Source organism: Eschrichtius robustus, chromosome 21, assembly GCF_028021215.1.
Source record: "Eschrichtius robustus isolate mEscRob2 chromosome 21, mEscRob2.pri, whole genome shotgun sequence".
In the NCBI taxonomy this organism is placed as follows: domain Eukaryota; kingdom Metazoa; phylum Chordata; class Mammalia; order Artiodactyla; family Eschrichtiidae; genus Eschrichtius; species Eschrichtius robustus.
Window position 1 is genome coordinate 3,947,851 of NC_090844.1, and position 11,318 is coordinate 3,959,168.

Sequence of the window (11,318 nt, forward strand, 5' to 3'; positions counted from 1 at the left end):
TATCTATACGTATAGCTGATTCACTTTGTTGTACAACAGAAACACAGCATTGTGAAGCAATTATACTCCAATAAAGATGTATTAAAAAAAAATGTACTGTTTTCCACAAATCTTGTTTCTGAATATAGATTTTATATAAGCAGACTTTGGAGCTCTCTATTTTACAATGATTATTATGAGTGTGATAAATTTTTTTGATCTAGGAGGTGTTTAGGCATTTATTACTTTGTTCCAATTATCTTGCATATTACCTGACACAGTATAGTCAGCTAAGAAATGTTAAAATAAGGACTTCACTACAGAAATATCTGGTGGAAAAGCTGACTTCAGGCACTGATATATCCAGATGTGCACAAAGTTTGGTCCTCTGTAAGCACCTCTGGCATTTGCTTTCTCCTGCGTTAGTAGCTTTACCCGGAGGCAGGTCCCACTCTTTGTTTCGGCAGAACCACCACCAGCAGCTTCAGGTCCGATTCCTACTAGCTCAGCATCTTCAGCAGGAAAACAGATTTCATCTCCCAGAACTTGCCACTAAAGCCTTGGCATGTCCCCTGAAGAGCCTTGTTTTAGTTACATGCCCATATCTGTAGTAAATTAGGTGGAGTTAGTAGAAAGGGAAATATACAGCCTGGCCAAGCCATCATCAGTGTGTGCTTCTAGCGCTGCATGGTAGGGTAGGGGCAAGGGCAGCCCCGCCTCAAGTGCCAAATTGGAAAGAGCAGAGGGTTTAATTTCCCAAAGGGAAAAGGGGATACTTCACTGACCAAAACAACAGATGATCGCTACAGGATCCTAAGGCATTAGAAAATAGCCTGTAATTATCAGCATGAAAAACTCATATTTCTCTATAGTCCAGCTATAATTAACTTAGATAATACTAACTTTAACTTAATAAGTTATATCATGTTAAGTGACAACCATTTGCCATTTGTTTTTATTCTTTGAAAATTTGTAGTGTCCCTCAAAATATCTGTTGCTGTGTATATTTCATTGAATTTTTTTTTTTCATTTTAACAAGTGAGTTATAAAAAGGTGTTTATACTTTGGACATGTGGTAAAGAGTTAAAAATATATTTGTGGTAATATAGTAAAAATATATGCACAAGAGTTCCATTAAGAAAAATGAAATGTAGCAAAGGAATTTTTCCTTCTCTTTGATATAAATACATACACATCTATACATAGAAAGAGAGCGAAAAGGAGAAGACATTGAGAGAGTAAAAGATACACGTGCACACGCACATGCACACACACACACACAAAAAATATACCCATGAAAATGTCTTGCTTTATTTCTGACTGGGTATATAAAAATTCAAAATAAGAAAAGTATCATAGAATTCCTAGGCTAAAATATATGTAAGAATAAATATTACAATCACAAGTTATTCTAAAACAGACAAAATTGTTACAAGTCAATTGTAAAAGTGCTGAGACAAAAGAATTACATATGGAGGGATTATAATTTAAGAAAGAGTGTCATTCTTTGCAGCTAAGAGGCTATTTTAAAGAAGTATTGAACCAAAATAAGAAAGAAGAAAATAATAAAGGCAACAGTTGATTTATTTAAAACCACGAAAATAGTAGAACTGACTTTTTCAAGACCTGAATTGTTTTTCTCTTTAGGCCTTATAGACTACCTTAGAATTCACACAAGTAAGTTAATTTAAAAAATGTTTTCAAATTACCTAGATCTCTACTTGCAATATTGACCACTATTCTATCTCCATTGAAAACTTTTCTGACCTGACATCCACAAATGCCCTTTCCCCCAAAATGTTTAATTTAGAATGACTTTACATTTCTCCTTACTTAAAGACACATATTCACATTTCTTTCTTTTAAAACTCACCATCTTGTGACTTTTTTCTATTAACAGGTAACAAACCCCTCCTTCTACCACTACACCATCTGGATACATGTCCACTGTAGCACTCATTACTTTATTTACAAAGATTGTTTCCATGTCTCTCTTCTCTTTGTTCTATAAACCCTTCAAAGCTCAAGTTGTTTTTCACTATTTTGTGCCTGTGTGTTGCCTAGAATATAGGAAGTGCTTAATTTGTGTTTGCTGAATAAATGATGAGAGAGAGAGAGTTTTGTGAAAGAGAGGAGGGAGTGGAAGGGAGGAGAGAAAGGTCTTGCACAGATGTACTTGCACATCGGTGAGTGTGTCTAAGTATATAATTTAGCAGATGGGGAAAATGGTCTGTTTATTCAGGATAATACCCTTAAATCCAAGATGTATTTTTCTTCTTTGGGTATTTTAGGACTCTGTTGGAACCTTAATAAATCCTCAAACACTCCTTAAGCCCCATCTAAATTGTGATTATTTTCCTTTCTAAGGAGTTTTTAAAAACAATGCCTTAATTGTGCAGTGTTCTGTTTGATTTGTATCTTCATTATTAACTGTTAATAAGCAATGAACCAAAGTCAGGAATTTTTGCTGATTAGCAATAAATGATTTTTACAAATGTTATCATAACTGGGCTTTGTTGAAGTTGCTACAATGAATTTAAATCAGGAACAAAGGATGTTTTAATTGATCAGTGTCTCCTTTCCTGCTAAGCCAATCAATCATTTGTCTCTTGAAACCACAAAACATTCCAATAAATATTCACGGAAGACCCGGTAGTAGGTTATTTCATAAACAGGAAGACATAGACAAGGCTTGATGTGTTCTACCCAACTTTGGCAGGAAGTTTAAAGTACAGCTTGAAAGGTATGGAAAGACCTTGCCCAAGGCTACAGATACAAGTGATTGCCTTTGTGGAGAAATTCTTTTTAATCAGTAGATTATACAACAAGATGGTAAAATTCTTGATTGTTCAGCAGTTTGACAAAGCATTCCTGTAGCTTATTCTATTTGCAAATAGTAAAAATGTCTTTCTATCTTCCTCCTGGCACTTGCCTCATTTATTTAACCCCTGTAATACTATGGGAAGTGCATCCTTCACTAAAATAGATTAAATTGCAAATCTCTTAAGTGTTTTTTTCCCCCAATCGAGGATACTAATAAATAAGAAGACAGCAGAATTCTAATTTCAGTTATTGTCAGTATATCCTATTTTTAAATGTTGGATTCCAAGGCATCAACTTCCCTTACAATTTTTTTGTGAAAATATTTGGGTAGAGTATAGACAGAAAAAAGGTTTTATAATAAAAACACAAACAGGGATATTGCATCTCTGAAAGATGCTGTTATGAATTGGTTTTGATATTGTCCTGTCAAGCTTCAGTGCGTTAGCTTCATTTAGCCAGGAAAGTATTTCTAAAATATACAGGAATTTTGTGATGTAAGCACATATGATTTGTATACTTTGCACAAGATTAAGAAAAATAAAGGGTGAAACTAATGCCAATTTTAATAATCACATATTTTGTCAGACCAATCATTATCAAATGTTTCTTTTAGCAGATTTTATAAAGGAATCACTACATTTTTCAGTCAACTGTGAAATTGAATCATGATCTTTCAATCATGTTACTGGATTTTTAGATAGCCTTCTCAATTTCACAAATAGTAAAACACAGGTGACATATTAATATCTGATATGATTTTCTGGGAGTGCTGATTTAACTTGGTATAGAAAGTGGAAACAAAATTATTTTCTGTGTAGCCCTTGTACTTCAGTTTCAACACACCCTTAATTTTATTAGCCCTGGGATTAAGAAAAATAAAATAAAACAAAGAAGTATAATCCCAGCAAATGCAACTCACAGAATTATTTAAGTGAGAAAACATAGGAGCAAGAAGGAAAATTACATGAAATAAACTTTTTGCCCAAAAGAGGAAACAGTTGATGACAGAAATACCTTTAAAAAAGTATACATAAGAGGGGTTGCAAAATTAAAATGAGGAAGTATATCAAAAACTCATTTTAATGTGATATGATTAAGCAGTAGAAATTATCCATAGCTAATATCTTAGTTGCAGTTACCTTTTTTATTCATATCCACTTGTCCATTTTCTCAGTTTTGTATCCATTAAATCAGAGTAGAAATTATGGAATTCAGATATTTGAAATGTGTCTATATTGATCAGCATTTTTTTGTATTTTGCATTTCAAATATCTGTAAACATAAAATATTCTAATTAGCAGAAAAAACAGCTTTGGCCAAAGTTTTTTATTTGTGCAATCAAAGCATCCTTTGGCACGCGTTGGCTAAGATGTCTCCAGCCTGTACACCTTACCATGCTCCCCATCTGTTTTTTTTTTTTTTTTTTTTTTTTTGGAATAGGCTGTGTCCAGTTCTTCGAAGTTGAACGGTAAGCAGTAGCTGGTTGTTTTATGTTCAGAACACCGAGCAACTATGAACCAACCTGCACTTAAATCTGCTAGAACTCTGTGGGCTCTCTGGAGTGCTAGTGGGTACCAGAGTTTTCAACATGACTGTGGGTACCAGGAGTGATGAGGGAAGTCTTGCCTTACAAAGTGCTCTTTCAATCAAAATCTAAAGAGTTAGTGGCACAAATCAGGGATGGCCAAGGAGCAGGGTTAGCTGTAGAGGAGGGAATGAGATGTTTCAAGGCTCTAGGGAGGAGCAAATCCGGGGCATTTCGAGGGTGAATAACAGCCCAGAGGGGCTGGGAGGACTGGTTTGTAGAAATCCCAGAGAGCAGCCAGGGGTTAGGCTGGAGTGGTAAGCAAACAACCAATAGCGCAGGTCTTTGTAGACCTTCATCTTTTAAGCTATGGTAATTTACTAGAGAGATTTAAAGAGGACAGCAACAAGAAAACAGATGGCATATTTTGGGATACCGACTGCAGTATAGAAAATACATTTGAGGTTGGGATAAAGAATGGAATAAGAGAGCCCAGATAGAAATCTATTATATGTGTTCAGATGAGAGATTGTGATACCTTAGAATAAGGCAGTAGCAGAAGACCGATTTGAGAAATGTTAAAGGGATAATATTCCTCTACAGCCCTACAGCTACAGTAGCTGCGGATTGAGGCGTACTTGATAGTTCTAACTGCTTCCTACCTTAAAGGCTTATTTTTATGTGCCCATATTAAAACTTAATAAAATAGAGACTTCCTCTTTAAGAATCAACACACATTCCTTAGTCTTTGGTTATGCAGGGAATCCCTACTTGTTCTGAACACTAAGACATTGCTTCTAGTTTCCAGATCTGAGTTTATGTTGAACCATTTTTTTCCCCCTTGCTTCAATTAGAAGGTTTAAACTGAGACTCAGTGCCTTCATTTGCCCCTCCTTTATGATACAGATGTCTGAACACCAAACCAGCAAAGTATGTTTATCTTTTCTGCCTGGTGTGTGCCAGATGAAACCAAGTGCTTTAATTGTTCATAAGGTGGGTTCAGAGCTAGACTTGTTCACTTGTGTTAAAGCAATAACTAGTAAAGAAGTTGTCTCACTACTGAGGAAGAATGTTGATAAAGTTATTGAGAGACCCTAGTTTTCTTCAAGATTGTAATGCACAGAATAGACATTACCAGATGTTTTAGTTTCTCCAGATAGACAGCTTTGTTGCCAGGAAAGGAGTGCATTTTGAGAAAGAAGTAGCTACACACCATAAGGAATGTATATAATTTATAACAATTATTACATTCTAACTTCACTGCAAATCTATGAAGAGGTTTTGATATTTTACTCACATTTGAAACCTAAGAAAACTGAGTCGCAGGAAATTTAAATAATATATTTGATGGCATGGAGTTAATTTGGACAGTAAAAGGGGAAGAACTTTCCAGAAAGCTAGTTGGCATAATGTAATAAAGCCATTAAATTTTCATAAAGAGATCTCTCAACCTACCTGGTAGAAGAATTCAAATCAATGCTATAGAATGATCTTAGAGACATAATTTCCTTATGTTAATTTTCTTTATCAAAATGACATGCTCTTCTACTTTAAGACCGGCTTCAGTATCACTTCTCTAAACTTCTTATTTGCTGACATATAAAAATTATGTAATTCTCTTAAAATTTATGTATATATTGAGTGAACCATTTATGTTCATTGTAGAATAATCAAGAAATTCATATAGCAAAAAAGACAAAATGCACCCATAATGTCAGTACTCCAAAATAACCCTATGGAGTATATTTATGTAGTATTTTTACACATATACATGTAAATGTTCAGTGTTTTTTGTTTTAGAAATGGGATTATGTAATAGATACCAGTTTATAACATAGTTTTTCCTCCAATATACAAAGAACTACAAATATTTAATATGTACATTTTGACAAGTTTGGACATATGCAATAACCAGTGATACCATCACCAGGATCAAGGGAATAGACATATCCAACGCCTCTCAAAGTTTCCCCTGTATCTTTGTGGGTTTTTTTTATCTTGTTTTGTTTTCTGTTTTTTTACTATGGTGACTTTTAAAAGAGTAAAATACAGGTATGTTTTCAGCGTGATAAAATTTTTTTTCGTTAATAAATTTGAAATCTGAGTCATCTATATTTTCATACTTACTAGGAAGTTTTATTCCACCTTGAAAATCAGAATGAGACATAAGTGCAATCTTTTGAACTGTGTTATAATCTTATTTTCTTTTAAAAAATTCTCTAAAAATGTTTTCTCACAATTAACTTATTCAAGTTTGCTAATGAAGTTAAACATTGTTTTTATATTTATTAATCATTTGCATTTTACCAGGTTCTGTTTGGCTCCCGCTATTACTTCTGGAAGACTTAGGATGGGTGGAGGGAGAAGAGAGATGGAAAATAAAGTAAGATTTTGAAATGTGATAAGAGGAATAGAGTGGAGAGAACAGGAGGAGGGGCAGCAACTCTAATTCTCAGACCTTCCTTGGCTGACTTCCTTCCCCTCGGCTAGATTCCATCACTACCCTCCATTTTAGAGCTTGACTCCTTTTAACTCTAAGTTGGTTTATTTTGACCAGGATCTCATTCCCTAGTAATCCTTCCTAGAGACTCCAGTGGACAACGGGTCATTCTGGACCACGGAGCTTTCTCATTTGATCTGGAATGTTGATGAAATAATAACCATATCTCACTTTTAAGTAAAATATCACTGTGAATACTATATTTAATCATTATTGGTAGCAACTCCTGTAAAATAGAGCATTGTATTTCACTTATATACTGCAATTACAAGCATACCTCATTTTATTGTGCTTCTCTTCATTGTGCTTCACAGATACTGTGTTTTTTGCAAGTTGAAACTTTGTGGCAAAACTGCATCGAGCAAACCTATTGGTGCCATTTCCCAGCAGCATTATTTTTTAATTAAGGTATGTGCATTGTTTTTTTTAGATATAATACTATTGAAGAGACTACAGTATAGTGTAACCATAACTTTTATAAGCACTGGGAACCCAAAAAATTTGTATTACTTGCTTTTTGTATTATGATATTCACTTTCCTGTGGTAGTCTGAAACTGAACCCACAATATCTTTTAGGTATGCCTGTACTACTTCATTACTTGCAAAATATCTTTAATTCTTGGTGATAGACATTCAAAAACTACATTTCATCCACAAATGTTAAGTATTCAGAATTGTCTATGAGTGAGACAATATTTCTGGGCTTCTAAGAATATTCAGATCCCTAGAAAGTGATACACCAGAGTACTAATTCTCTAGGTTCTCCTATAGAGCCCAGAAAATACAAGTCTACTTTGGAGAAACGTGCTCACCAACTTTCTAAGTATGAACTTGGTTTTCCTAAGAGGGGTGTACTGACTCTGGGACATGTGCATCTCAGTATAAATTAGTGACGTTATATCCTTCCACGTTGTGAAGAAGACATTATTTGCATTTCAGCAGTTAAAGACTACCCTCTAAATGCAAGGCGAAAATCCTATTAATCTAGTGTGCAATTTGTACGTAGTAGTTACACAAATTATTCTGAATGGTTAAGACTGGTTTCCTAAATCAAGTTATCTGTGGACTCTCTCCCCATACCCACATTCATTACTATAAATAAATTAAATTTTGTTGTTAAAAATCTTAATTGGGGGTTAGAAGGAAATATTGATACATTGTTTCCTCTCTGATTATACCTGATGGTTTCTATTTGAAATACAGTTGACCCTTGAACAACAAAGGTGTTAGGGGTGCTGACCCTCAGCACAGTTGAAATCCAGGTATAACTTTATAGTCAGCCCTGGGTATCTGGTTCCTCTGTATCTTTGGTTGCACACCTAAAGATCGTGTAGTACTGTGGCATTTACTGTTAAAAAAAAAAAAAAACACGTATAAGTGGACCTGTGTATTTCAAACCTGTTGCTCAAGGGTCAGCTCTATAACATGTTATCTGAAAATTTGTGAGAGGGGAATTCCAATCATAAAACATGCCATTTTTATAATCTAAAGATTTTACCAGAAAAAAAGAAATTTCAATTGATATTTGAATTTTCTGCTGACTTCTCTTCTTAGATGTTTATATTTTACACTTGAAGAATAATCTTCAAAATATTGATTGTTGGAATACAACTATTCAAAGGCATTATATAAAAAGGCCTGTTGGTGGAAGCATGCTTTCAGTCTGTTCTTAACACCCTCCAACAATTCAGTAGCTGTCTTCTGGCTACACATTCTGAGACTGAAAAGCTACAGTTATTTCATTTTCTTTTGTGTAATATAGTCTCTCAACCTTCCATTTCCAGTGCCTCTTTGCATATGATATATGTATTTTTCACATCTTTATTGGAGTATAATTCCTTTACAATGGTGTGTCAGTTTCTGCTTTATAACAAAGTGAATCAGCTATACATATTCATATATCCCCATATCCCCTCCCTCTTGCATCTCCTTCACTCCCACCCTCCTTACCTCACCCATGCTGGGTGGTCAAAAAGCACCGAGCTGATCTCCCTGTGCTATGCGGCTGCTTCCCACTAGCTATCTATTTTACATTTGATAGTGTATATACGTCCATGCCGCTCTCTCACTTCATCCCAGCTTACCCTTCCCCCTCCCTGTGTCCTCAAGTCCATTCTCTACATCTGCATCTTTATTCCTATGCTGCCACTAGGTTCTTCAGCACCTTTTTTTTTTTTAGATTCCATATATATGTGTTAACATGCAGTATTTCTTATTCTCTTTCTGACTTACTTCACCCTGTATGACAGTCTCTAGGTCCATCCATCTCACTACAAATAACTCAATTTCATTTCTTTTTATGGCTGAGTAATATTCCATTGTATATATGTGCCAGATCTTCTGTATACGTTCATCTGTCGATGGACACTTAGGTTGCTTCCATGTCCTGGCTATTGTCAATAGTGCTGCAATGAACATTGTGGTACATGACTCTTTTTGAATTATGGTTTTCTCAGGGTATATGTCCAGTAGTGGGATTGCTGGGTCATATGGTAGTTCTATTTTTAGTTTTTTAAGGAACCTCCATAGTGTTCTCCATAATGGCTGTATCAATTTACATTCCCACCAACAGTGCAAGAGGGTTCCCTTTTCTCCACACCCTCTCCAGCCTTTTTTGTTTGTAGATTTTTTGATGATGGCCATTCTGACTGGTGTGAGGTGATACCTCACTGTAGTTTTGATTTGCATTTCTCTAATGATTAGTGATGTTGAGCATCCTTTCATGTATTTGTTGGCAATCAGTATATCTTCTTTGGAGATATGGCTATGTAGCTCTTCTGCCCATTTTTGGATTGGGTTGTTTGTTTTTTGATATTGAGCCGCATGAGCTGCTTGTAAATTTTGGAGATTAATCCTTTGTCAGTTGCTTCATTTGCAAATATTTTCTCCATTCTGAGGGTTGTCTTTTTGTCTGCTTTATGGTTTCCTTTGCTGTGCAAAAGCTTTTAAGTTTCGTTAGGTCCCATCTGTTTATTTCTGTTTTTATTTCCATTTCTATGGGAGGTGGGTCAAAAAGGATCTTGCTGTGATTTATGTCATACACTGTTCTGCCTATGTTTTCCTCCAAGAGTTTGATAGTGTCTGGCCTTACATTTAGGTCTTTAATCCATTTTGAATTTATTTTTTTTGTACGGTGTTAGGGAGTGTTCTAATTTCATTCGTTTACATGTAGCTGTCCAGTTTTCCCAGCACCACTTATTGAAGAGGCTCTCTTTTCTCCACTGTATATTCTTGCCTCCTTTATGAAAGATAAGGTGACCATATGTGTATGGGTTTATCTCTGGGCTTTCTATCCTGTTCCATTGACCTATATTTCTATTTTTGTGCCAGTACCATAGTGTCTTGATTACTGTAGCTTTGTAGTATAGTCTGAAGTCCAAGAGGCTGATTCCTCTGGCTCCATTTTTCTTTCTCAAGATTGCTTTGGCTATTCGGGGTCTTTTTTGTTTCCATACAAATTGTGAAATTTTTTTGTTCTAGTTCTGTGAAAAATGCCATTGGTAGTTTGATAGGGATTGCATTGAATCTTTGGTTGCTTTGAGTAGTATAGTCATTTTCACAATATTGATTCTTCCAATCCAAGAACATGGTATATCTCTCCATCTGTTTATATCATATTTAATTTCTTTCATCAGTGTCTTCTAGCTTTCTGCATACAGGACTTTTGTCTCCTTAAGTAGGCTTATTCCTAGGTATTTTATTCTTTTTGTTGCAGTGGTAAATGGGAGTGTTTCCTTGATTTCTCTTTCAGATTTTTCATCATTAGTGTATAGGAATGTGAGAGATTTCTGTGCATTAACTTTGTATCCTGCTACTTTACCAAGTTCATTGATTAGGTCTGTTAGTTTTCTGGTAGCATCTTTAGGATTCTCTGTATAGTATCATGTCATCTGCAAACAGTGACAGCTTTACTTCTTCTTTTCTGATTTGGATTCCTTTTATTTCATTTTCTTCTCTGATTGCTGTGGCTAACACTTCCAAAACTATGTTGAATAATAGTGGTAAGAGTGGGCAACCTTGTCTTGTTCCTGATCTTAGAGGAAATGGTTTCAGTTTTTCACCATTGAGAACGATGTTGACTGTGGTTTTGTCATATATGGCCTTTATTATGTTGAGTTAAGTTCCCTCTATGTCTACTTTCTGGAGGGTTTTTATCATAAGTGGGTGTTGAATTTTGATGAAAGCTTTTTCAGCATCTATTGAGATGATCATATGGTTTTTCTCCTTCAATTTGTTAATATGGTTTATCACATTGCTTGATTTGCATATATTGAAGAGTCCTTGCATTCCTGGGATAAACCCCACTTGATCATGGTGTATGATCCTTTTAATGTGCTGTTGGATTCTGTTTGCTAGGATTTTGTTGAGGATTTTTGTATCTATGTTCATCAGTGATATTGGCCTGTAGTTTTCTTTCTTTGTGACATCTTTGTCTGGTTTTGGTATCAGGGAGATTGTGCCATTGTAGAGTGAGTTTGGGAGTGTTCCTC

The 11,318-nt window shown here is 35.1% G+C and overlaps 1 long non-coding RNA gene across 1 annotated transcript in view; it reads left to right on the forward strand.

Moving 5' to 3' along the window:
* The window catches only part of LOC137755914 (uncharacterized), a 290,479-nt gene extending 283,250 nt beyond the window's left edge, over positions 1-7,229 (forward strand). Inside the window, exon 9 of the long non-coding RNA XR_011072126.1 lies at positions 7,142-7,229. This is a non-coding gene — a long non-coding RNA (uncharacterized lncRNA). The remainder of the gene's footprint in view (positions 1-7,141) is intronic.
* The last annotated feature ends 4,089 nt before the right edge of the window (positions 7,230-11,318 follow it).